Source organism: Malaclemys terrapin, chromosome 8 (genome assembly GCF_027887155.1).
Source record: "Malaclemys terrapin pileata isolate rMalTer1 chromosome 8, rMalTer1.hap1, whole genome shotgun sequence".
Lineage (NCBI taxonomy): Eukaryota > Metazoa > Chordata > Testudines > Emydidae > Malaclemys > Malaclemys terrapin.
In genome coordinates, this window is record NC_071512.1 from 13,801,725 (window position 1) to 13,828,829 (window position 27,105).

The window sequence follows — 27,105 nt, forward strand, 5'->3', positions numbered from 1 at the left end:
TATTTAAAATGTGGTCAAGCAAATTCTCTGATCCCTAGGTCAGGCATATTCCATAAACTTAATAATTTAGATGTCCTTTTTAGCAGCACAGACGGTTTAGAGGCACGTCATGTGCAAAATGGGAAATTAGGAATCCGCCTTCAATTTGATGGCTGTCCATTAATTTACAGTTCATTGATTTACAATGGTTTTAAATCTTAAATTACGCCCAACTTTGGGAATGTTAGTCTATGGTCTCGATCCTAAATAGCATCAGTTTGTTACTGAAGTAAAAAAAAGAAAATTCACATTTAGTGTAACTTGCTGCAATATTGGGAGTTTTTCCATTATTCCTTGAAAACAAAAGCTAGAGTACATCTTGTAAATTGCATTATCCCACTGAGAGGCAGAAATAATCCAGAATGCAGAAACTTAAAATCACGACTTTGTACTTTGCTAAAACCAAACACACACCTAAAGAATTTTTGTATTTGCTATCTTTATAGCAATGTTCCGTATTAAAGTGACTACAACTGCAATTCATCACAATGAACAAACAGAAAATTGTAGCTCTTTTGCAGTGCAGAAGAATTTACTATGTAAAGCTGTAACTTTTTTTCCTGTGAGAATTAAAATGCTTGGTATGGTCTTAAGTACCACATTGAATCATGCAAAATTATTAGTTTCAATGGTGAAATTAGTTGCAGTTTGTAGGATCATAACCCTACCTCTTATTGTGCAATGCCAAATAAGGGCAATCATCTTAAATTAGGCAATGAATTCTCATCTAAGGCTGCTGATTTCAGACAGTGTTTAGGCTTGCTATGCACATTTTTAAGTCACATGTAGATTGTGAATAAATTTAATAGCAAACTGGGGCTGTTTCCAGCATTTTTGCAGCTAATGGTTGGCTCTCCTACTGGTCTTTTTAAGAGAAGTCACTAGCCTTAACATTTTTCAGAGATTGACTTCAAAAGAAAGGAATTTTTCCCTCTTATTCTCTTCTCGCCATCCAGTTTTCATTCTGCCTCAGCACTTTCTTTTACCTTGCTGACAGATAAATGCATCACTTTCTGAAATTGGCACTAGCATAGCCCTTCAGTACAACACAGTAGTACTGTTCAGCATCTCTTTATACTACAGCATCAAAAGCCTTCTATTTCAGATGATTTTATGTCAAGAAAGAGTGTAATTATTGGTAAATCAAGGGATAAAAAGGTTATATGAATTTCTGAAAAAGCCTATCCAAGCTTCTATATATGGCCATTATCCAAAATCCAATTCTAGCCAAATAAAACTGCACCCTAAATCTACAAAACAATCTACAAGAATGGAGGGGATAAAATATCTTTAGGTGATGGTCTGGATAAGTGAGTAAGAGAATCATTTAAGTTCCACAGGGAAATAAGGCCACTGCCAGTGTTACACCAGGGCATGCAAATGGTAATTTAAAAATAATTATAGTGACTCCTAACGTTCCTAATTGACAGTCTGGATTTAATTATAAAACAGACATCACCACTGGGTTTGCATAGATTGATGGACCTTGAAAATATTAGGGTTTGAACAAGCCCACTTTTCACCATGGTTGTACCTCAGCGTGAACTCAAAAGGCAAAGTTTAGGTTTAATGGACTCTATGCATTTGCACAGGTTCACTAGAACCAGAACTGATGGTTCTATTGGATGATACTAAGTGATTTGTCCCAGGTTATATTCCCCAGTGAGCACAGCTAGAAGCTAAAATACTTCAGCAAACAGTTGTCTTACAACGTTTATTAAAATCCAGAGAATGAAAAAAAGGTTTTTCCTCCACCCTTGACAAACAGTTCATGGACATGGACAAAATCTGTGCAAGCTACTGCTCATGTGTGAATTTAGGTGAACCGCAAAGCAAGCTAGACTTCAGGTGAGTTTGTGGTTTGAGCTGAAGGTTCCACACAGCTCTAGGCCAATACAGGTGAACAGGGAAGGGGAAAATGTAATCCAGGTTATAAAGAGATAGGTGTAAGCTATGAAACATCAGTCACAAAGGACAAGTGAAGTTCAGGGAGTATAATAAAAGATCAGAAAAGGAAAAAATGGAGACTATAAAGAAGCCTGCACAAGACATTACGATAAATAATAAGCAATGTTTCAAATAAATAAAGAACAAGAAATCATGGAAAACAGTAGGGCATCTAAACTGATGGCAATGGAAGGTATAATTTATTGAGAGAAATGGTATAAGAAAACATTTTTCAGATTTCCCCAGTTGTTCCCCTTGATGGTAATCTTATTTATCCTGTACCCAAGGACCATAACCTTGGAGTTACACTTGATTCTAAGCTCTCTCTTGGGAATCATATTTATCAGGCACTAAAATTGTCATAGTAACATTTCAGGAGAATCTTTCCAGACTGTGACCTATGTTGTCTTGCCAAAATGCTCAGAAACTCTTATTAGCTTTTATCGTGTCCTGTTTTGGATGATTGTAACTCCTTGTTTGCTAATCTCTTAAACATTTCCCTGCCTGCCGATCTCAGCTGCCAAAATTCCTTAGTGAAGACAGAAGCTCAAATCACCCCAATGCTAAGAGAATTTCATGAAACAATAAAATAATTAAGACTATTTTTAATGGCCTGGTACATAAAAGCCTTGCTCAGTTTAACCTAAAGTTGCTGCTTTGCTCAATTCTTAAAGCCACGTTCTGATGTTCTGAGGGCTTACTAATTTTTATGCCCGGAGTGGAATACTTGAGAAAAGAAAGCCTGATCCAGTTCTTTACTGTGCCCTTTATTTGATTAAATTCATTCTGCTCAGAGTCCAGATTAGAATCTGAGCCCTAGCTAAATTTAAATCCCTTATTTTGCCCTGCTTACTTAGTCCAGCTTTTTGTTATCTGTTTTCCATCTTTTCTTTCGACCAGGCTAACACGCTATAATGAGGCTTGAATGAAGGTCATTTACATCTGTAGGAACATAGGAATTGCTATTCCTCTTTAAACCAACTCCCCCAGTGACCTTCAAAAGAAGATGTAAAGTCCCTGTAATCGATAGCCATGCGAAAACATGCTTATGGGGGGAGGTTTTTTTCTGAATTCCAGATAGTTAGCAACTGGCGCACATCAAAGTGCACGATTAACATCCAAAGAAAGCATCTTAAAGTATCTTCTCTGTTGCTTTTTAAATTCTTAGAACGAAAGTGTTGATGTCCTTTTCTTATATAAGCAAATTCTTATTGATTCCATGGGTGAGGACTAGGTAAATAATGAATGAGGATACAGGATTTAAGCCCTCTACAAGTTAAACACATAGTCAGATTTAATTGATTTAACTGTTAAATTCTTTCCTTTGTATTTCACTTGTCACTCTCTGGGTTTTTATGGCTACTTTAAAAATAAACCCTGAAAATAAGGGTTATACAGGGGAAGCACCAATTTAATTGTACAAACAGGGCAGGGGTGCTGGAACAATTTGTATAGTGGGGGCGTTGAGAGCCGTTGAACCAAACTGTATGATGGAAACCATTTCAAGGCAGCACCTCTAGTTACAGAACCTATGAAACAGGGAGGATATAAAACACAAAAAATGAAATATGAGGCAGCTTCCTAGTACAAGTGAAAGCAAAAGGGTGGTCCTCTCCAGCCTGCCTGCTTTATCTCCTGCTTATCATTGACTAAAAAGCTACACTTTATTTAAACTATTATCACTCACATCTAAGTGACCCAAATGCCAAGTGATGTGCAAAGAATTCAAAAATATTTGGGCTGGTAAAGGCAAGCTGGTTTTAAATGTGAATGTCATCTTTCTCCCTGCACTTGAAAGTTAACAAAATTTAATACGAATGACAATGAAGGGAGAATAGTCAGACAGTGTAAGCTTCCCGCACATAGCACCTCAAACCTGGCCTTGTGAGCCCCAGGCCCCCATGAGCTAATCAGAGGTGGGAGAGAGAATAAGATGAAACTATAAACCTCATTTTCACTTGTGGCCTAAAGAAAGATTTGATTTCATACGGTGATATGCTGCCCTCAGAGACACCCTTGTAAATCCAGAATTACTCCTATTATATCAGCAGAGTCACTCTAGCTTTACACAGGTGTAAATAAAGGTAGAATTTGGCCCAGTGGCACTAGTTAACTTTTCAGAGCATTAAATTCACTCAGAAGTTCAAGAATAATTATTTCAAACATTACCTAAATAAAATCAGCCTTGTAACTTGCAGAACGGCCTGTGTGCCATTTTCCAAGTCTGATTCAGCTCTAGTTTGGAGAGCCAGGCACTTCAATAATTTCTCCTGTGCCACCTGCCACAGAGTTCGCTCCACTCACCACTGTGGCACCTCCTTGTGGTTCATCTGAGGATCAACTCACCACTGGTTTGATGCTTGCTCTCATGGTTTCTCAGCCCCTCATCCCAGTCTCTCATTCTGTGGCCTCTCTCTCCCCTCACAAGCTGCAGTGTTTCCTTTTCATGGTGTGGCCCTCCAGCCAGGTCACTATAGTTTTCCCTCCTTTGGGGAATCAAAGTCTCTCGAAGCAAATCACCTCAGGCACTCTGCCAAGTCCATTGCCCTATCTGTGCCACTGCCCCAGTGGCTGGCCACAGAATTCAGTCCCACCCTCTACACTGGGTTTCAGCCTGGACCCTACAATCAGCAGCTAAGGTCCATGCAGCCTCACCCTTGCTACAGTTTTCCCTAGGCTTTTTCTTACTCCTTTTTCTCAACCCAGAGAGTGATTGCCAATTCTCTCCCCCCGACAACCGCCTTATTCTTTCCTCTCCCTGGCTTTGTACAAGCCCAGCCTCTTCCGACTCAGCTGGGTTCCCTCCAAATTCAACTAGGGCTGTATATCCAGCCTACAACTCACACAGGTGCAGCCCCTCCTGTCAAATAGCCCCTTCTGAGCCATTTTAACCCCTTCAAGAGTGGTGTGGGCCAATGTTCCCTCTACTTTTTTCCATCCGTGTGCGGAATTTTGTTATGTGCACCAATATCAAGGTAATGTTTGCCACCAGTAGACAAAAACCTAGATACAATATATATTTTTTTAAAGTTACCATGGGGATAATTACTCCAGCCAGGACAGGTTAGGCATTTTAGAATTCACTACTCAAAGAATTAAATGTAAGCATTAAGAGAGAAATAAAAATTATGAAATGCATAGACCAGTCAAAAAACAGAACTTTGAAAGAATAAAATTACAGAGAATATATGTGAATTACAGGAAGTATCAAGAAGTAACAACAACAACAACAATAATACAGTACAAGTATGTCTTTGGGAGGTGTGTGCCTATGTGAGACACACACACCGATGTGTGTGTGTGTGTGTGTGTGTGTGTGTGTGTGTGTGAGAGAGAGAGAGAGAGAGTGTGCTTGTTCAGGCACAGCAGCAGCCGCCAGCAAGCTTCATTCCACATCCTAGTCCTGAGTCCTGTTGTGTCATCCCCCCTGCTCTGCGGAGATGAGGTACATGAGTGGGGGGAGGGGACACCCTGACATCAGCACCCCCAATCCTCCCATTCAGCACAGCAAGCAGGAGGCTCCCGGGAGCAGCTGGCCAGGGACTCCAAGGCAGAGGGCAGGAGCAGTGTGGCAGTGAGGGGAGGGACACCTGAAGTGCACGACACTTGATAGACTGCTGGGTGGCTGCCCAGCCACGCAGCTTAGAGGGAACTTAGGTGTGGGGTGAACACCCCATCACACCACTCCTCACGTGTGGGAAAAGCTCACAGTCCAGACTGTAAAGCGTACACTGTCTTTTCCTTCTTCTAGTTCCTCCTCAACATTCATCTCTGCTCTAACACAGACAGAAAGCTGCAGCCTGAGAATGACTAAGCAGGTGGCAAGTTGTGATCACAGGTACTCATTGGCTGAGAGTTTTTTCGGTGGTTTTGGCAGGGGGTTGTTGTTACCCTGCCTCCTCCAGCCTGCTTTTTCATCTCATTCTCCATGTTGTGTCTTTTAGATTCTACGCTCTTTGGTATAGCACGCAGCACAACAGGGTCTACCCTGATTAGCCTCGAGGCACAAATGCAACACAAGTGTTTAATCATTAATAATAACTGAAAAACCTTTGACCAAACCTCTCCCTCCCATTCACAGCTGTGCACAGCCACCTGCATTTATAAGCAGCAAACGAAACACACAATAGAAAAGATTATGGTAAGAGAAACAATACCCCATGCTCTTTAAAACTGCTTCATATTATAAATCATCCTGTGAAGGTTGAACAAACAAACAAAAAACCCGCAACCCTCCCACAGCTTTTACTCAAGTGGACAGTTCAACCAAACAAAGTAGCCCTGGGACAGCTCAACTAAAACAAGCCTCTCAAGAGGCACTGTACTTTTAGGGGGGAAGGTGTTTGTGTATCCCTACAAAGAGAAAGTCTCATCACTCACATATATTCTGTGTTCCGCTTTGCTCAGCAAGATGTCCCTGCCAAGTTTGCTTGAATAGATGCGCATGGCTAACAACAGACCACCTGGTTTCCACACAATGGACTGGCAACTAGCGTAACTGCCATATAAAGAGACATTACAATGTTTATTCCAGGCATTTGGAGATAATGGTCCTTTTGTTACATGGCCTCTCCTGCTAACACCTTCACTCATTGGCTGGAATGTCATTCTACAACAGAGGTGGGCAAACTACAGCTCGCGGGCCACATCCGGCCTGCAGCACCGTCCTGCCTGGCCCCTGAGCTCCCGGCCGGGGAGGCTGGCCCCTGTCCCCGCCCCCGCTGTCACCCCTCTCCCGCAGAGCCACACCACCACACAGGCAGCGCTCTGGGCGGCGGAGCTGTGCGCTCCTGCCGAGCAGAGCAGCAGCGTGTCTGGCTTTGGCCAGAGCGGCAGCCAGACATGCTGCTCTGCATGCTCTGCTCAGCATGGTAAGTGGGCGGGGGGGCTGTATAAGGGGCAGGGGTCCCCAGGCGGCAGTCAGGGGACACGGGGCGGTTGAATGGGATGGAGGTTCGGGGGGGCGATCAGGGGATGGGGAACTGGGGGGGGTTGGATAGGCATGGAGTCCCAGGGGGCTGGGGTGTGGATAGGGTTGGGACAGTCAGGGGACTGGGAGCAGGGGAGTTGTATAGGGTGAGGGGTCCCAGGGGGCAGTTAGGGGCACGGGTCCCAAGAGGGGGCAGTTAGGGGACCAGGAGAAGGGGGGGTTGGATGGGTCAGGGGGCGGGAACTGGGAAGGGGCAGTGGCCAGGCTGTTTGGGGAGGCACAGCCTTCCCTACCCGAACCCTCCATCCAGTTTTACAACCCCAATGTGGCCCTCGGGCCAAAAACTTTGCCCACTCCTGTTCTACAAGCAAGGTAGTAAACATGCTCTGCTTAGCAATACTGGCAGGGCAGGCTCTGGCTTTTTTGCCGCCCCAGGCAAAAAAGCCTCCCGCCGCGCCCTCTCCCCCCCCCGACCGGCCGGAGCGCCGGCGCTCTCCCCGGCGGCCAGAGCGCCGGGGGAGGGTGGCGAGCCCACTGCGGCTCCGCGCTCCCCGGCAGCCAGAGCCGGAGCACCGCACCGCGCCACCCCCCTCCAGGTGCCGCCCCAAGCACAAGCTTGGTGGGCTGGTGCCTGGAGCCAGCCCTGAATACTGGACTTCTCTATTCCATTTGGGGCAAGATACTTTTTACAAACTAAAGGACCCTCCACCAAACTGTGACTATATGTCCTGTCATTATACCCAATTTTATAGTTGGATAAACTAGCACACAGAAGCAGTTAAATTTCCCTGAAGTCACGGAGTGAAGCAGTAGTAGAATAGAACCCAGGAAATCTGAATTAGGCCTGGATTTTAAAGGCATGTAGGGGTTGCTGTGACAGTATATACCCGTGTCTGCACCCTAACACACTATCGTAATCATCTTTATACAAAGTATGCCTTGTAATGTATCATTTGAAAACATAATTCGCTGGTCATTAGCATCCTGATAAAATGTGTCTCAGCACTGTATGTAAAGTTATAAGATTCCACTGTGTAATGTTATTAACATGTTCTAAATCGAGGTTGGCAAACAGGTCTGTCTCAAACAAAGGAATGTGTTCTCTGCTTAATGTTCATTAATTGGGGAGGACTGATCTTTTTAAAATCAGACCATGTCCTGGGAGGCTCACTGCTGAATTGGGGCCGAACCATCAAAACACTGCCTTCCTTCAAATTACAAACAAATAACTGGTGAAAACAATGATAAGAAGTTAATCTTGTCTTCCTAACATCCCAGTAGCCAGAATCTGGAGATGATTTATTGTTTTCCATTGAAATGATGCAACATTCCTGGTTTTTTCAAGTGCAAAAGTAGGCAAACCGTGGCTGGGTCAACTGAGATTTACTCTTGAGCTATTGGGTTCATTCAAACCCTACGTTCAAAGGAAAACTAGAAAACAGTTATTGAGAAGCTTGACAAGATTGTTTTGTCAGTTTTACAAAATTAAAAACCACCCTTGTTTGTATATTGCAACCAAAGCCTTCTGTCTACACACCCAACTGAACTAGGTTGATAAAGAGGGACCTTGGTGCAGGCCACCCCAGGACATGATTTGCTTTTAAAAAGATCAGTTCTTCTCAAATGTCTGTTTCCTCTCGATTCCCAATCCAGGGCAATCAGCACTGGAATTATGTCTGTGATAACACCTGCTTCAAAATGAGCATGCAGGTATTCACTTTGCTGGTACATGGGTTTCTGAAATGGTATAATGCAGAGGTGTCACAGACAGACTGGAAGATGTTGATGGAGACACCATAGCACTTCACTTTGCAGAGATTCAGAGGAGGATTAGCTCATTTTCTATTGGTAGAAATGAGGCTGTATTCTCTCACTGCTCATTGGGCGGAGGGATAGCTCAGTGGTTTGAGCATTGGCCTGCTAAACCTAGGATTGTGAGCTCAATCCTTGAGGGGGCCATTTAGGGATTTGGGGCAAAAATCTGTCTGGGGATTGGTCTTTCTTTGAGCAAGGGGTTGGACTAGATGATTGGCTGAGGTCCCTTCCAACCCTTATCATTTAGTGACACAAAGGAAATAAAACCTAAGGATAAAATTCCTTTCTCCCCTGTAAGTGTCTATAGTCCATATTAATCCATGCATGGAAATCCTACTGATACCAACTGAAATTCCACATATGGAACCAGTGCTGAATATTCAGCAGAGATCTTTAGGGCAGAACAGAGAATGATTTTTTTCCAAATTTCTCCCCAAACCCTATTAAACTTCCAGTGCACGTTGTTTCCATTACCATCATTCTAATGACCTGGTTATTTGCATGTAAACATAAGCTTTCCCCTTGCTAATCGGCCTATTCTTCCTGTCAGATTCATTTAGTAAGGCCACAGTCCAGCATATTTCACATCACAATCCCTGAGTTCTGACACTATTGAAAGACATTTCTATTTGGTAATCAGCGAGGCAAATGGATACTTACAGAGGGAATTCAGGAAATGGTACCACATTGGTGGTGGTGGGACGTACTGTAGAGGTGGGGTGAAAATTACGAAGAACCATGAAAACAGAACCTGCAGATCTTAGGCTAGTTAGAAAGGCTAGCTAAGGAAAATATTCTTGTAGGGAGGATTAAAACCTCTCAAATTACTCCCAATCATGTTATGAATTCACTGACTTATTGGACATTGGAAATTTGTGGAATGGAAATGGCTCTTCTGCTCAGCCTGGGAATTAGTAAATCAAAGCTCTACCCCCGTTTTAGTCATAATAAATGACTCGTCAAGGCGGGAAAGGGAGAACTAATTCAACATTTGCTATGTCTACCCTACGAACTAGGGCACTGTTTCCCAAACTTGTTCCGCTGCTTGTTCAGGGAAAGCCCCTGGCGGGCCGGGCTGGTTTGTTTACCTGCCGCATCCGCAGGTTCAGCCGATCACGGCTCCCAGTGGCCGCGGTTCGCTGCTCCAGCCCAACGAGAGCTGCTGGAAGTGGCGCGGGCTGAGGGACGTACTGGCTTTCCCTGCACAAGCAGCAGAACAAGTTTGGGAACCACTGAACTAGGGGGATGAAGGACTTTGGAGAGCTTTTGCAGTATACATTTATGAGCAAGCTCCAATATGCCAGAGCCTAAGCCCACCCCTTGTCTGAAAAGCTCTTGAAAGGAGGTCACGGCACGGAGAGAGCTTTTGTTCCCTGCGGTGCCTCTCTCACTTTTGTTGTTCTAATTGAGTTTTTGTGCCGAAAATAAATTTCTTTCTGAAGAACAAGAGAAGGGTAGGACAATTCCTGGCTGCCTTCCAGGGAGCTATAGTCATTTCAACATCATCATCCTGAGATTTAGACCTTAAAATGAATTATAAATGGACCAATTTTGTACAGCTTAATGGAAGACCTTGTACAAGACAGACCTGGGGATTCCAGGTCTCATGCCAGCTGGGACAGCTGCCTTAAAGGTAATGTATGTTTTTGAACCGAGGAAAGAGATGGATTAGTTTGGGATGACTTATCTACAAAATCAAGGTGCCCAAGGACCAGATTCTCTTCTTGGTGTACATCAGGGGTATCTCCACCCAAGTCTGTGGAGTTACACAGATGTAATATCGGTATAAGTGAGTGAGGAGTCAGACTCCAATGATACAAGCTGACAACACATTTCCTTTGCACCTTGATGCCCTGTGCGATCTCTTAAGCCCAGTGTAACCACCATTCTGTGATTATCAATTACAAGGCAACAAATACGGCATGGTCAGAACAAAGACTCACACTTAGCTAAGCACTGGCTTTGGATTCTCCATGTTTATTTCCAGGAGTGTAGATATAGAGATGGGCTGGATTGCAGAGTTTGCTGCTTGACCCAATATTAGCTCCGTGTGTGTTAAATAGGGGAACTGTATTATACATCTTGTGTGTTAGACCATTACCTGAATGACAGTTATTGGTGTCCTGGTGGGAAGCAAGCCAGTATGGTGCTTGTGGGAAATGATATAGCTCAGGTCATTTAAAAAGAGAAATGTACAATTACTTTTGGATGTGTGCTTCATTTTGGGTCTCTCTCCCTCATGGAGTCCCATATTTGGATCTCAGACGATTGCTCAGACATTCTTTGGCGACCTGAGCAGAGACAATTCTTGATTTTACTTTCCAGTCCCATAGGACATTGACATAGGGCAGGTCTAAGCACTGCAATTGTTGCAGCTGCACCACTGTAGCACGGCTGGTGAAGACGGTCTGTGCCAACAGGAGAGTATGGAAGCTATGTCTCCTGCCGACATAGCACCAGTCTGGACAGCACTTAAATCACTGTAACTTGCGTCGCTCGGGGCGGGTCTTTTTCACACCCCTGAGTGACGCAAGTTAGATCGACTTAAGTGGTAGTGTACACCTGCCTATAGTCTCACATGTTTGATAAATACATTCCGGGCCCAGTTCTCAAAAGTGGTCACCTAAATTGCATTTGTTCATGCAAATAAGTACTTCACAGCAGAAAAGGCAGCTGCTCATCTAACTGCCTATTTACATGTATATGCAAAGCTGCACACGCTGCGCAGAAAACTGCTTTGGAAAAACTGTCCATCTTGTAATGCTGTAACCTTCACTGGTCAATGACACTTTAAAAGGAGAGATGAGACCAAGACAGCCCAATGACAGAGAAAGCAACATGATTTAATTGATGTAGCTACAACTTGTGTTTAAAATGAACAAACAACCCAGGAATGGATCTACGTGAGGAACCGAGGAAACACTCTGAGCAGCTACTTAGCTGAGATCCAGGCTGCACAGAAAGGCGTTCCGAAGAGTTCTCTGAACAGGAGAGGCAGAGACACCATGCATTAACGTTTCAAATTAAACTACTTGCTTTGGAGCAAGGCTTGCTCCTCTTTCACTCCTTTTTGTGTGACATTACTGCTGTATCAGAAAACTCCCTGAGACACACAGACTCCAGTGGGCTCCCTGCTCACCAAAACACCTGGCAATCTTAAATTAACCTCACAACTTTCTTAGCACCCTGCCAGAGTCTGACGCTAAAGAAGGTATCACACTCTGAATAAGACCCGTGGCATTAAAACTTTCTCAACTATATATATAATATACATAATACCGTGACAGGGAAATAAGCTATGTTTTACTGCATGAACTTTATGACCTAGAAAATCAAGCACTTATGTGTGAGTCAGTACCACTGCAATTTCATTTGCTCTGCTCTCCACAGCATATGGTCTGATGGTGCTATTCCTATCTCTGTCCCCCAGAGAGCTGTTGGAAACAGAGAAATAGCATGGTACATTTGAGTTTATAGGGTATTAAAAGGGCTACCGTGAATGGTAGCCAAGGCACTGGAGTGAATTATTTATAGGCCAATTGCACTTTCTCCTAAACTACCCTTCAGACAGGTCAGGCCTTGACACACACATTAAGATCTTGTTAAGGCAAAACAGAGAGTTGAGGCTCGATAAGATAATGAAGATATTTCAGTATTACATGAAACTGCACTCGGGTAAAAAATCCTTCATAGTAACATTTTCAAACTGACGTGACTAGTTTCCCCAGCTTAGAGACATAAAATAAGTTCCCATAAAAACTATGTAAGTTACTTTTCTTCCCCCTTTTAGGGCAGGATGCTGAATTTCCTCCCATTAAGTGCAAAGGTCTAAGGGCAGGGTCAGTAGTTTTGAAGACGGGTCGGAGAAGGACATAGCACCCAATTTGTTCACCAGCAGTACCACAAACAAGAATCACAGTGAATCAAGAACCATTCTCTTAGCAATAGCACCTGCCAGGCATAGCTTGTCCATAGGCTTCATTCCCGGGGAACGTGGAACCAGCTTCACAGTGCTGAAAGCTATAACGACATGCTGGATTTTTTTTTTTTTTGTAGTTATTGTAGAGTAAATCCTGTGCTATTCTGGGATAAAGCAGCTCTCAAAGCCCAGAACAAAGCCTGTGAGAGTAGGAGAGAAAGTTCCCTTAACAGGGAATTCCCTTAGCCAGTGCAGAAACTGATTACCTTTAGGGCCTCCTCTTTGAGAAATCATTCCCCAAGAAGAGCCTCCTTTAATCAGTCAAGGATGAAGAGCAGAAAACTCTATGGAGTCCATTAGGAATCTTACCATGAAGATTAAGTATACTGGGAACCACTCAGATACTACGGAGAATCATATGCTACATCACTACTGAGAATTCATCTGAACAACCTGATAGGCAAAGTCAATTCTTAGGGTTCAATTTTAATGGTAACTTTAATAATAAAAAAGGACTCTTCAGCCTACACTTTCTACTCAACCATGACTTGTGCTAGGATTTCCTGTGGGACCTTTGCAAGCCACTTGGCTAGCTCACTGGCCCAGCAAGGATCCAGGCGATGCCAAAGTCTGCTTCAGAGTAGAGTGACCAGGTTCTAGTTTTCGACCGGAACACCCAGTCGAAAAGGGGCCTTGGTGGCTCTGGTCAGCACCGCTGACCGGGCCATTAAAAGCCCAGTCAGCGGTGCTGTGGGGCTAAGGCAGGCTAGTCCCTACCTGTTCTGAGGCACCGCGCTGCACCCTGGAAGCAGCCAGCAGGTCCGGCTCCTAGGCAGATGGGCCACAGGGCTCCGCACGCTGCCCAAGCACGAGCTCCACACCCGGCCAATGGGAGCTGCAGGGAGGGGTGGTGCCTGCGGGTAGGAGCAACGTGCGCTGCGGAGCCTCCTGCCCCCCGCTTAGGAGCCAGACTGGCTGACTGTTTCCGGGGCACAGCACGGAGCCAGGATAGGCAGGGAGCCTGCCTTAGCACTGCTGCACCACTGACCAGGAGCTGCCTGAGGTAAGCCCACGCCCCATGCTCCAACCCCGAGCCTCAACCCGCTGCCCCAGCTCTGAGCCCCCCCCAACCCAGAGCCCCCTCCTCCACCCCAAACCCCTCATCCCGGCCCCAGCCCAGAGCCCACCCACCCAGCCCAGAGTCCATACCCTCCTCCTCTACCTCAACCCCCAAGCCCCCCAAACCCAGATTCCTGTCCTGCACCCCAGAGCCCTCATGCCCCCTGCACCCCAACCCTCTGCCCCGGCCCAGAACCCCCTCTCACACTCTGAACCCCTCATCCCTGACCCCACCCCAGAAACCGCACCTCCTTCTGCACCCCAACCCCCACCTCAACCCTCAGCCCCCTCCCACATTCTGAATCCCTTGGCCCCACCTCCCAGCCTGGAGCCCCAAACCCCTCATTCCCAGTCCCACCCCAGAGCCCGCAACCCCCAGACAGAACCTGCACCCCAACTCCCTGCCCAAGCCCACAGCCCCCTCCCGCACCCTGAACCCCTCATTTCTGGCCACACCCAGGAACCCACACCCCCATTTAGAGCCCTCAACCCCTCCCACACCCCAATCCCCTGCCCCAGCCCAGTGATAATGAGTGAGGGTGGGGGAGAGCGAGCCAACAAGGGAGGGAGAATGTAGTGAGCGGGGGCGGGGCCTTGGGGAAGGGGCAGGGCCTCAAGGAAGGGGCGGGGCGAAGGTGTTCGGTTTTGTGCGATTAGAAAGTTGGCAACCCTACTTCAGAGCCAGAGAACAAATTAATGGTTAAACAGAAAGTTAGGCAAAATACTAAAATTAAGAACTTCCTTAGCCCCGTATGGGCTACCGTTCCCAAAGGCTTTTCCCTCATCTCTCCCAGCCAATGTCCTGACCCAGGGACTCCTGCAGGAGCCTTCATACTCTGTGTAGTTCTCACTTCCTGAGCTATCTTCTCAGAAATCACTTAACAGGTTTGTTCCTCCCCTCTCCCAAGCCAGTGGCTACTGCAGGAGCCTTCCTGCTCCCTGCAGTCCTATAGCTCCTTTAAGCTCTTCCTGGTCTTTATAAGGATCAGGAGCTCTTCAGATCGGGGGGGTGGGGGGTGGGAGGAGTGCATCTCTCCTTAAACAGGCCAGTCACCCTTTGAAACCTATCTGCCACTGCACTTCTGGCCAGAAGTCACACCTACCCTAAAAGTCGGATGAAATTAACAAACTAGACTTTCCACGGCGAGTCAGCAGATTTTACTCAGTCTCTTCAAGCAGGGTTCTGACTCCTGCTGTTAGCAGCGGGATGGCTCCAGGCACCAGCGCACCAAGCGCGTGCCTGGGATGGCAAGCCGTGGGGGGGCAGCCTGCCGGTCGCTGTGAGGGCGGCAGTCAGGCGGCCTTCGGCGGCGTGCCTATGGGAGGTCTGCCAGTCCCGCAGTTTCGGTGGCGGGTACACCAAAGGCGCGGGACCGACAGATCACCCGCAGAAACACCGCCAAATCTGCATGACCACGGACCGCCGCAGACATGCCGCCGAAGGCCGCCTGACTGCCGTGCTTGGGGTGGCAAAAAACATAGAGCCGCCCCTGGTTAGCAGGGCAAGGCTGAGTAGCAGAAGATGCCTACTGCTTTGGTGCATGGAAGCAAGCAGGAAAAACCAGTGTAGCTGCATAATCAGTCAAAGCAGCACTAATCCCCATCTTCCCCTCCAAACAAAAATCTCCTTCTGAGAGGCAAGAAGGCATGGTGCTCTCCTCTGCAGTTCACAAAGGGTGCACATCCCATGCTACACAAACTGCCTAAATCCTGCCCCATTCTGCCATGCACAGTGGGACTACAATGGTTTCACAGCAGTCAGAGCCCACTGGCTCCCACATCTGGACATAGCAGGATTTGCTAATAGTTGTTACCTCTCAATGATTGAGCCTAGACAAAGTACTATGTAATTATTATTTATAAGGCGCTTTGAAGATGTAAAGTTCCACATCAGCACTAATGATCTCAGAAGACCTGGTCACACTTGTTTCACATGTCAATTTGCTGGCAGGCTTGCTTCAGGTTCTTCTGCAAGACAAATTAAAGAGCTGTCCCTGTGAATAGCTACAGTTAAAGAGAACAAACCAGGCAAGCACACAGAAACGTTAGACATTTAAAAACCCAAGCCAAAATATTCCAATTTGGCACCTAAAGTTAGAGGCCTAAACAAAAATGGTATCATTTTAAAAAGCCAGGCTATTTGCCACTCTCAGCACTTCTGAAAAATGGGGTCAGAGCCTCGCACCTGCTCCAGTCACATTATACTGGGTAACAAAGCAGTAAAGGAACCCAAAAAGTCCCATTATCTAGCCAGAGGAGGATTTCTCCCGGTGTCAGAACCCAGTGGAGACAGTCATGCCGCTGACTTCTGAGGGCTGCTCACAAGCCTTTAGCATAGGGGACAGACTGAGGCAGATCTGGGGGCAGGAGGAGCCTGTTGGGGTGAGGCAACAGCATGCCATTCTGCAGAAATTTGGGGCTGTGCTGTGGCCCACAATGGCAACCTGGGGAGGGTGCCTTAATTGAGAATCACGGGAGTGCAAAGATAGCTAAGAGCCAGCATTGTCCTTCCTCCCCCGGAGCTCTTAGCAGCTCAACACACAGTCTCATCCCAGCCTTTCTTTAGTAGCACTTAAATACGCAGTTAGGTGCCTGGCTTTAGACACTGAAGTTGAAATTTTTGCCCCACATTTTTGCAGTATAGAAACTAGCGTTCTCAATGATAATTCAGCAACTGTGCTGTTCACAGTCCTCTTCTAGCAGGGCCATTAGACTGCCAACAATCAAACCAGAAATACCGTCTCAGCGGTAAACTGGTGATTACACATTTTTATGAGCGTTAATGGCACATTAATTGATTTTATTGCAATTTATGGTATTTGCATAATGATGTGAATCAATATAGAGATAGTATCACAGGATGTTATAAAATGTCCAAGTACAGCAAAAGCCCAGAGAGTTTGAGTCTCCTCAAACCCTAACTTATTTTTCCCCTTTTGTTTTTCTTTTTGATAGTGTAATTATTTTGCATAACTCCTGAAGCAAATTAGTAGCACTGTAAAAAGAACAGGAGTACTTGTGGCACCTTAGAGACTAACAAATTTATTAGAGCATTTTAGATAGTTTAGTGTCCTTTTTCCTTTGTAGAGAGGCAAAGTTTGTCTTGTAGCACTGTGTCAATGGGATAAATAGCAGTCCAGTGTATTTGCCTGTGCTACCAAATGTATATCCAATCTGATCAACTGAAGGTGCCAAATCTTTAATAATATGATTTCTACTTGAGAAATCAAATCTATCTCATTAGACAGGATCAACTTTTTCCCTCCATTCTAGCACTTCCTGGTCAGTTCAATACTATTGCTGAACTAATGGCCATAGAAAATGTGACACACCTCGTGCCTAAATCATTACTTTGCAGAGTGGCTCTTGGCTTATTTGTTACGAATCTTCATGCAATCTCAAAGTGCTTTTTTGGCATAGTATGTTTCCAGCTCACAGGGACTTTGGTGCAGGGATTGTTTGCAGACCCAAAATCATAGAGAGAAGACCTAGAAAAAAACCTATTAAATCAATCAAATCCATCCTACTGCCAATGCAGGATTGTTTCCTATTGAACACTTATTTGTGTCCGGCAAGACAAATTATTTCCAAAAGTGATTTGTGATTTCAGGGGACAAATTCCTATGAAAACCCCTTTATGGTTTGACATCCAAAAATTTAGGCATCCAAAATAACTAATCGTTTTACACAAATCCTGACCCTACTTTACCTTTCAAGATCAACACACATACACACACACACACACACACACCCCGCTATGCGTTTGGTGTGTCTGTTCAGAGAGTTCTAAAGAGGTGGAGGTCAGCTGTGAAGAGTGTTTTCAGCAGGTCACTAGTCATCACTGCTCAAGACAACTGCTTTCCAAAGGTACTTCCTTTTTGTTGGTTGGTTGGTTTGTTTGTAGGGACAACATAGTAAGAAAGCGAGTCTTTCTTGCCATTATCTTGTACAGAGCTACTTTGGTGTTTGTTCACTGCTTCTTTCAGGGATTGCAATAGTGGGGAGATCATACCACTCTGGCCAGTACAGGTGCTTTAGCCAGTCTTGTCCTATATTGTAAGATGTACTGTAGCTTCAGATACTCTCTGCATTTTGGTATTCAAAGCATTAGGCAGAAATATAATTAAAGAGGGGTTATGAAGACTTAAGAGCAGTTAAAGGAGGTTCTGTTATCAAATTAATTATATTGAATATCACGGAATAGCTTATACAATGAGCCAGTGCAACGGGCAACACACTGGGGGATCTATTTGAATAAGGGGCTGTATATACAGCAAATGTAAGTTTATTATCATTATTATACCAATCTCTCTAGCACTGACTGTAGTGGTTGTGACAGATAACGGCATAAAAATCAACACTCAAGTGAACAAAATTGGGCCTGCATCCTGCAAAGGGATTGCTATAAACAACTACTATAGGGCCCTATACTTTGGTAAAATTAGATCTTCCCATTAAAAATATAATTTCAGACATTATAATCCACTGGCTTCATCTGAGCCCATGTCAGCAGGACAGATTTGAGGAGCACTGCATTTTTGTTTTCATGGGTTCCAACCAGTATGAGGCCCTATAATGCTTATTAACATACGGGTAGGAGCCATTACCCTCATTTTCAATAGGATAAATTATCTATTAATTAGTGATTCTTATCCAAGAGACATCTTTTCTAGATTCTCATACCCTATCACACATACAAAGACACAATGGGCCAGATTCTTAGCAAGCTTAAAGGGACATAACACTTTCCGGTATGTCTGCACTGCAGCTGGGAAGTGTGATTCCCAGCAAGGGTAGACAGACTCAAGCTAGTGTGCTAAAAATAACAGTGTGGATTTTGCTGCATTAGCAGCAGTTAGGAGAGCTACCCAAGTCCAAGGCGTCCCCCCCAGCCCCCGATCCCCTGGGTCAGAGCTCAGGCCTCTAGCCTGAGCTGCCACCAGCATCACACAGTCCGCGCTGTTATATTTAGCATGAGCTCCAATCTGTCTACCCATGCTGGGAATCACACCTCCCCCAGTTGCAGTATAGACATATATAGAGAGAGGCCAGGCTGTTCCTCAGCAACTTCCATCCAAATATCAATCTTTGAGGGCGCAAATAAGACAAAATACACAAAGAGAAGTGAGAACTACTCAATTCTAATCCTAAGAATCATTCACTGATTCCAATGTATAAGCTTAAAACGAATAAATCAGACACTTGTTTCTGTTTCTGCCCTAATATCAAGCTGGAAGTTTAAATATAGTTTTCTTAGGAGATGAACAAAAAGTATTTTTACTGTGCATTCTTGCTCTTCTGTCTCTGCAGCTAGGATCTCCCTGACTAAAAAGAAAGGCATTATGGAATTACTGCAACACAGGAGTGGATTTACCATGAAACAAACCAGGCAGTGGCACAGGGGCCCCCAACATGCAGGACAAATATCTGACAACCTGTCCCCGAGTCCCGGCCAGCGGCGCAGCAGGGGTCAGGCAGGCAGGCTGCCTGCATGCTGTGGCCAGTTGCCCTACACCGCTCCCAAAAGCGGATGGCTGCTGGCACGTCTCTGCGCACCCATGGCAGGGGGAAGGTGGCTCCACGTGCTGCCCCAACCCTGGCTAGCGCACAGAGACCCGCTGCCCCCCTCCCTCCAAGGGGTGCACAGAGATGTGCCAGCAGCTGAGCAGCAGGGTGAAGATGGCTCCTTGCCCGTTCTGCCTCCCTCCCTCCCTCCCTTCGTGCCGCTTCGCTCCCAGAAGCGGCCAGTATGTCCTTGCGGGAGGGGGAGGGGGGTCTCCACGTGCTGCCCCTGCCCTGAGCACCAACTCCACAGCTCCCATTGGCCAGGAACTGTGGCCAATGGGAGCTGCGGGGGGCGGCGCCTGCGGGCAGTGGCACACAGAGACCCCCTCCCCCAGCCTAGGAGCCACTGCCAGAGGGGTGTGCATGCCGGTCGTTTTGGGAGCCACGCCACCCAAGGTAATTGCCGCTTTCTGCCCCCCTCTGGCACCCCAACCCCCTGCCCCGATCCCAGAGCCCGCTCCCAAACTTCCTCCCAGAGACTGCACCCCTCACCCCCTCCCACACCCAAACCCACTGCCCCCATCCCAGAGCCCGCACACAAACTTCCTCCCAGAGCCTGCCCCCTGCACCCCCTCCCGCACCCCAACCCCCTGCCCCAGCCCAGAGTCTGCACCAAAACTTCCTCCCAGAGACTGCCCCTGCACCCCCTCCCACACCCCAACCCCCTGCCCCAAACAAGGTACCTCACTTTATTTTCATTTACTTCCCATTAATTATAATATAGGAGGAGGATGAAGAAAAAAAGAATGAAAAACGGGGTAGGGGGGGATAAGAAAGAATGTTCTTTTTCTTGGCTGGGTGATGAAGCTGTGCACAGGGCCCCACTAACTCTAAATCCGCCACTGGTGTAACATTATCAATAATGATGTCAACTTGCCCACCACTGGAACACAGTGAACTTGGGAGTAAACAGCTACTTAAAAATACAAAGCAAGTCTTCCCAACAGCTTTAGTTAGGAAGTGAGGGTTATTATAACCAACTGAACTATGGAGGAAATGCAGGCAGGTAGAGTGTAATTAACCTACACTGGAATTTAGTTAGGATGCTAAAGTTAATGCCACTTCTCTTGTGAAAAGCTCTGCAGGATTTTTAAGAAGTTGACGTCAATGGAACCAGGATTTCACTCCTATGCTTTGTCTTACGTGAACTGTGCCACCCCCAGAATGCTGCCACCTACTACCTGTCACCTTGTTTTGGAATTGCCCACGTACCGACTGAGAGGGTGTTTTCTACTGAATCACCAATACCAGTCCCGGCAGATCCATAAGGTTTTCCTTACAGTTCTCTATCCAAATACTGATCCAGACCAAATCTCCTTGGATGATCATGGGAAAGTCCAGATGGGTATTGAGACCTAGTGTTCAGCAAATATTCTGTTTGGTTACAACATTGAAACAGTATTTTTCTTTGCGGGGATGGGGGGGCAGGAGTCAATGAATAAAAGTTAGATTGGGTTATTTATTCAGTTCAGAATAGTGCACTGGCTTTTCAATTCCTTCTTTTTAGAGAGGGAGGGTTCAAGGTACCAGTGTTAGACACTAGTCACTAAGTGAGTGTATGTATTCTGTGCACACAATGACTGACCCTGTAGCACCTGAGTCTCTGAATTGTGCTCACATAAATGAAGGATCGCTCTCTTGAAGTCAATGGAGATAGAATGGGAGGAAACTATTTTGAGAGAAGAATCAGTTCCACAACGTACTAATCGGTACATAGTTTAAAATGCCATCTAGTGGTAGTTGTAATTTTAGTATTTCTTGGTACAGGAAACACCTCTTGAATTACACCAGCCAGAATTCTAAACAGGAATTTGTGGATGGAGCGTAAAAAATAAAGCATGGGTGGATTGTTATTAGCATTCAAAACCAATCTTTCAAAACAATAAAGGAACTCTGTGTGTGTTTACCATCGAATTCTGGCAAGTCATTAGTTAAGCACTTTGAAAATATACTTTACTTTGTGTTAGGCGATTGTTTTCACCCAAAAATATTTGTAGTATAGTTAACTCATCACTTTTTAATCTGTTACTAGCTTCATATGATCAACTAATATTTTCAGTATAGTTTCATCATCTTAATGAAAGTACTTGATTTAAACCCATAACCAGTCAACACTGACATTGTATCATTCAGTTGCAGATTCCAAAGTGCCCTTAATTAACCAAACCTCACAAAACCTATGTGATGCAGGTAAGTTTCATTATATCCATTTTACAACTGAAAAGTGGAGGCACAAAATGGTGAAGTGATTCGCCAGAGACCTGACACAAGTGGTTACTTGGCAGGGGTAGAGCTGGGAATAGAATCCAGAAACCTTAACTACCATCCCCAGCTCTGACAGTACAGCAGAAAAAAATATGAGCAACTACTAGGAGATTAGAGCATTTCTCCTTCCTTCCCTTCTAAGAGAGAAAAGACTTTCAAGACATTATGTGCTATGATTGGGTTTGATTTTTCCAAGTGCAATCTGCCTTTATTCTGTGGTACAGAACTGCAACCACAGATGATATAGACAAAAGAAGCACCTAATTTTTGCTTAGACAGACACTCATGTATGTACCTAGGAAAATAAAGTTAAGAGGCACTTGTATTATTCTATACTATTTCTAAATTACTGAGAAATGCTTATTCCATACATAAATAACAGCCATGGCATGGCTTTATGTTTTACAAGATTTGGTTTATTATTTAGGTTTGGTATGAAATATCACAAATATCAAAAGAGGATATTTCTTTTTTATATATATACACAAACAAAATATGTTTAAAGTCATGTATTTTCTGTCCAAGCATGTTGTAAAATCCCATGATCATGCAGTAGTGCGTCCCCAGCACTCCCTATAAATTATTTTTCTACTTTTCTAATTCAGTGAAATAATTAGTGGTAATTGCCGCAAGCAAAAGGTTACCAAGTGAGCCGACGCTGTCAGTGAGCAGTTTGTGCTTTTGAGACGTCCTTGTCGTTACGTGTTTGTGTCAGCGGGGTTCTATCAGCAAGAGCGCATGCTGCACTGCAACCAAGATTCAAGGAAGAACTTAGCAAGAACATTTTGCAATCATTATTGAATAGTGCCTAGGTACTTAGTTAGGGGTGCGCTGAGAATTAAAAGTAGGATTTTCAAAAGCCACATTCAGAGCCAGATTTTCAAAAGATCTCACCATCAAACAGCTCTCACTGAGGACAGCAGAGAATCTCTTCCCCCACCACCATTCCCTCTCTCTCTCTCACACACACACAAACACAGCCCCTTTAATGAAAACAATGGCAGCTACTGGGAGCTGAACTATTTTGAAAATCTAGGCCTAAAAAAAATAAGGTTAATTTTTCTTACAGTCATGAAATAAAAAGTAGCTGTGGGGAAGCAGGTGTTTCAATAGCATTCATACATTTTAAGGGAAGGGACCATGATATCATCTAGTCTGAACTCTGGTATAACACTGTCCATTGAATTTCATCCAGTTACTCTTGTATTTAGCCCAATTACCAATAGGTGTATTCTAGCCACACACTGTGTTCCTATGGTAAACTCCAAGGTGTGGTGTAAAAACATATTTAAGGCCCTGAATGCCTACGCAGAGGAGTAAAGTGGTATAGAGTGCCCTTATTCCCTTATGTAATGCAGCAGGGAAAGCAAACATAAAGGAGTGGGTGTGCAGCTCCATCCCCTCCTAATGCACTGGCTGGCAGAGAGGGTGAAACAATCTCTTACTGGCATAGACCAGCAGCAGTTTACATAGACCTTGGAGTAAGGGGTGAACCAGGGAACAAACTGTGACTGCGTGTCACAATTCATCCCTTGGCCTGCTCTTATGGTGGTGCAGCTACATACCAAGCAATGGCCTGAGTGCACATAAACTCTCAGTTTAGAGTTTATGTAGCAGGGGAGTATAGATTTTTGCTGTTTCTGGCACAGGTCTGCTAGTTTTATACAAGATCAAGCATCTGACCCAAATTTGCTACAGGGGACCTGTGTGTTTAAATCCCTCCCCCCACACACATTTGGAATCATGTTGGGAGAAAGGAGGGGGCAGGGAAATAGCCAACTGAAGGTCACCCCAAAACACATAACATCCTCCATAACAATATTTGCATTGAGAGGAAACCCTCCCATTTATGTTGCAATTTCCCCCATAATAACAACAAAGATGGCAGTAGCCACTTATGTGGCTGCGGTTCTGGCTCTGTTTCTACTTCCTCTGCAGCCCATTCCTGGACAGATCCTAGGAATATGGCCCCCAGGACATCACCCAACTCAGATGGCCACTGGTTAGTTCTGTGGTCTGTTCCTGTTCTTCTGCTCCCTCTGCCAGGGGGGTTTTCTTTGGTGCCATCCCTGTCCCTTTTACCCCAGTATAAAACTCAGACTGTTCTGCTTCGACAGCCTGTCATACATGATGGTAGGCTCTATACATCAGGTGGAGCTGAGCACCCAAACTCCTCATAGGAAGGGCAGGTAGACGGGTAGTTGCTGGATTTGCCAGTTATGTCCTTTGGCTTGAGGTAGGGGGCCCTTGTGGTTTGTAATTCGCTCCTGACACTGGATAGCCGTCTATGTGATCCCCCTCTTCTATCAGTCCCCTGGAGATGCTCTTTGGTTTGCAGTTTTGATACCCCACTCATAAGTTGTACAAGAACAATGTATGTTCCACATTTATTTGCCTGCAGAATGCACTCATTAAAAAAACCCCAAATGGGTGAAGATGAACGGATGTTGATGGTATATGGCACTTTATCAGAATAACGACTTTTCTAATTTTAAGGGCCAAATAAAATGCCCTTTACCAAAAAAGTAACACATTTACAAAGTACATCAGAAAGGAAAACGGGGAGGCTAGCACTGTGATGGGGACAGAGTTAAGGGTGTTTGGCAGCCTTACCTATCCATTTCAATACTTTCAAATGTTTATGGAGTTGTTCTTTTAAGATTAATATAACTCTGAATTTCCCGTGTTTATAATGGTGACTGTTTGACCATTACAATCATCTTGTTAGATAATACTTTACCCTTGAGTTAGGGATATATCATGATGAACACAAACACACACACATTTTTAGAGATATGACAACAGGAGAATTTGAAGTGTCTATGAAGATTTTTGGTACCTACACTGGTGGTACGTCACATTATTTATGCCTTCCTGGTTTTATAGTCCCAGTCTGATGGCATCAGAGCAGGCTTGGCCATCTGTATGTAATTGAAGGCAATTGATTTATTCTAGCTACATTTGAACTGATTACTGGAGAAAAAAAGAATCAAAGCTGGGATTGCACTCACGAGTGCATATTTCCACACAGAGTTATAAAAAGGTCAGTCCATCATACCTGTGTAGCACTATTGTGTCATACCATAGTAGCATTACAGCATTGTCCCAGACAGCCTGCATTGTAAGTCCCAGTGGCTGTACTAAGTGAAAAAGTCCCTTGGTGACAGTGGTACTTGACCTCCTGGTGCTCTGTCCAGGTGGGTAAGGGTCAGGGGAAAAGGCAGTTCTGTTCTTATCAAGCTTCTTCATCCTAGTTCAGCCTCCTGTAAATATCCATCTGAATTTTTCCCTGAATTTTTCAGCGGATGCTTGACAATTTTTCATGCAAGAGAAACACAACACGGTGAGTGAGATTCCTGGCCTGGGCAAACTTCCAATGGCCAAGCTTACTAGCCTTCTCCATTCATTGATCAGTCAACAGGAGATAAAAAATATTTTCTTTGCATATAAATGGTCTTCTGCCACAGGCGTGGAAAAATTGATCCCTCTTTTAATCAGGGATATCCATCAGATTTTCATCCTTGAAGACTTCTCTGACCTGAAACAGCATTAAAACCAATATTGGTAACAGCACTCTGGCCTGTTTGCCCTATACCAAACTGGTCGTCCACTGATCTGTAGCAGTCTTGGGTAGTCAACTTCCAGATGGCAATACTATCTGTTTCTGCACTGATATGGCGTCCCTCATTTGCATGGCCTGGTGCTGAAGGGTCAGGCCAAGTTCTTCACAGAGCTCCATGAAGGTGGCCTTCCTCGTGAGGAAGTTCTGTAGCCCTCCGAGGTCTGCATGAGGAGGTAATCCCACCACTCTGGGCTAGTTTTCCTGCATCAGAAGTGCCAGTCTGCATATGGGGGATCTGCAGCAATGGTAGCATGCAACAGCTGCCTCATCTCCACCATGGCAGCATCCAGGCTGCACGATCTCCTTGCCAAGACCCGCCGCCACCTTCTGAGGGTCACAAGCCACTGCTGAAATGCCTTCCACCATGTCCCATTCTCTCCGTCTGCACCACAGCCAAAAGCCGGAACAGTTCATTCACCTGGGCTGGATTCATGCCTTAACAAAGGCTGGAATAGACAGAGGTAAGGAACATGCTGAGCCAGAAACGGTTTATGCTACTGTGTAGGTGAGCTAAGGACACTTCCATGCAGGGGCTTGGGGAGGACAAAGAAGCTGTCCCACAATATACCACAAAACAATTCCTACAGCATCTCAGTCTTAGTCAGGTGCTAAGAACGTTGGGATCCCCGTCTCCAGAAATCCAAGTGCTGAACCTCGGCTACTGTTACTGCAATGTCCAGTGTGGACACAGCCACCTAGGCCTGAGTGCGGATGTTTGCAGGCAGGCTTGACTTACCCAGGTGCCCAGACCCAGGAAACTCTGCAGTGCAGTTACACCCAGATAGCTCCTAGCTCCAGATGGGCTGAGGAGTCTGCCAGGAGAAGACTGCAGAGTTTAATAATTGAGTGGGAAGCTCCAATGAACTCCACCAAGCTACAATGGCCACAATGCATGTGAGATAGGTCAAAGGTGCATGATAAATGAATTTATCATGGCTCTGCCATCATCGTGTGATTATTATTTCCATGGATGTATAGATTAGACTAGATAAAATAGACAGACACAGATCTCTACAGTGCTTTAGCATGTCACAACAGCTGGATTTTGTCCTATGACCGTAAAAATTTCCAGTATATATATATATATATATATTACTCAAAATACTGGCGTCTCTGTTAATTGAAAAGTCAGTGCTGTGTTCCTCTTCTGTGTATGGCTCTTCAATTAATCTGAACATTTTGGTTTAGCAGTTTGTGGAAAGGGGGAATAAAAACAAATCAGCATCTTTCAGTGAGAGGCTGAATGAGTTGAGAGGCAAACATTCTGAACAACCAAGCTGCTCTACACAAAAACAAAAACAGAGATTTATGATGACTGCAGCACTGCAACTCTGAATGCTGTGTAGTGGCTTCTTGATTGCACAGTATAGAATTGACTACATTAATCCATTTAAAGTGCACAAACACTGAATGTAGAATATCTGAGATCTCTAAGTGGCGTTCTTTAGAATAACAAAACAAAAAGCGAAAGACTGTCAGGTCCACATGCCAGTGGGCACAATGGAAGAAATCGGTGTTTATCCTGAACAGTTCTTTTCTAGATTTAATTGTTATTTTTTATGGACATTGATCTTCAAGATTTCACATTACAGTCTGAGGGACATGAGCTATAAATACACTCCAGACAAAAGCTAATGCAAAAAGGCCCATACACAGCAGTAGTTAAAGAAGTTTTATAATGATACTGTGTACTTTATACAGTGCCTTTCATATGAGACTCTCAAAGTTCTCTATAAACAGGAAGTCTCAAAAAAAACCCGAGTTATTTTATACCCATTTTACAGATGAGTAAACTGAGGCACAAACTGAGATCAAGTAACTTAGCTAAAGCCAACTCAAGTGCCTAGACTTCTGCTTAAAATAAGATATACCTTTATGTATCAC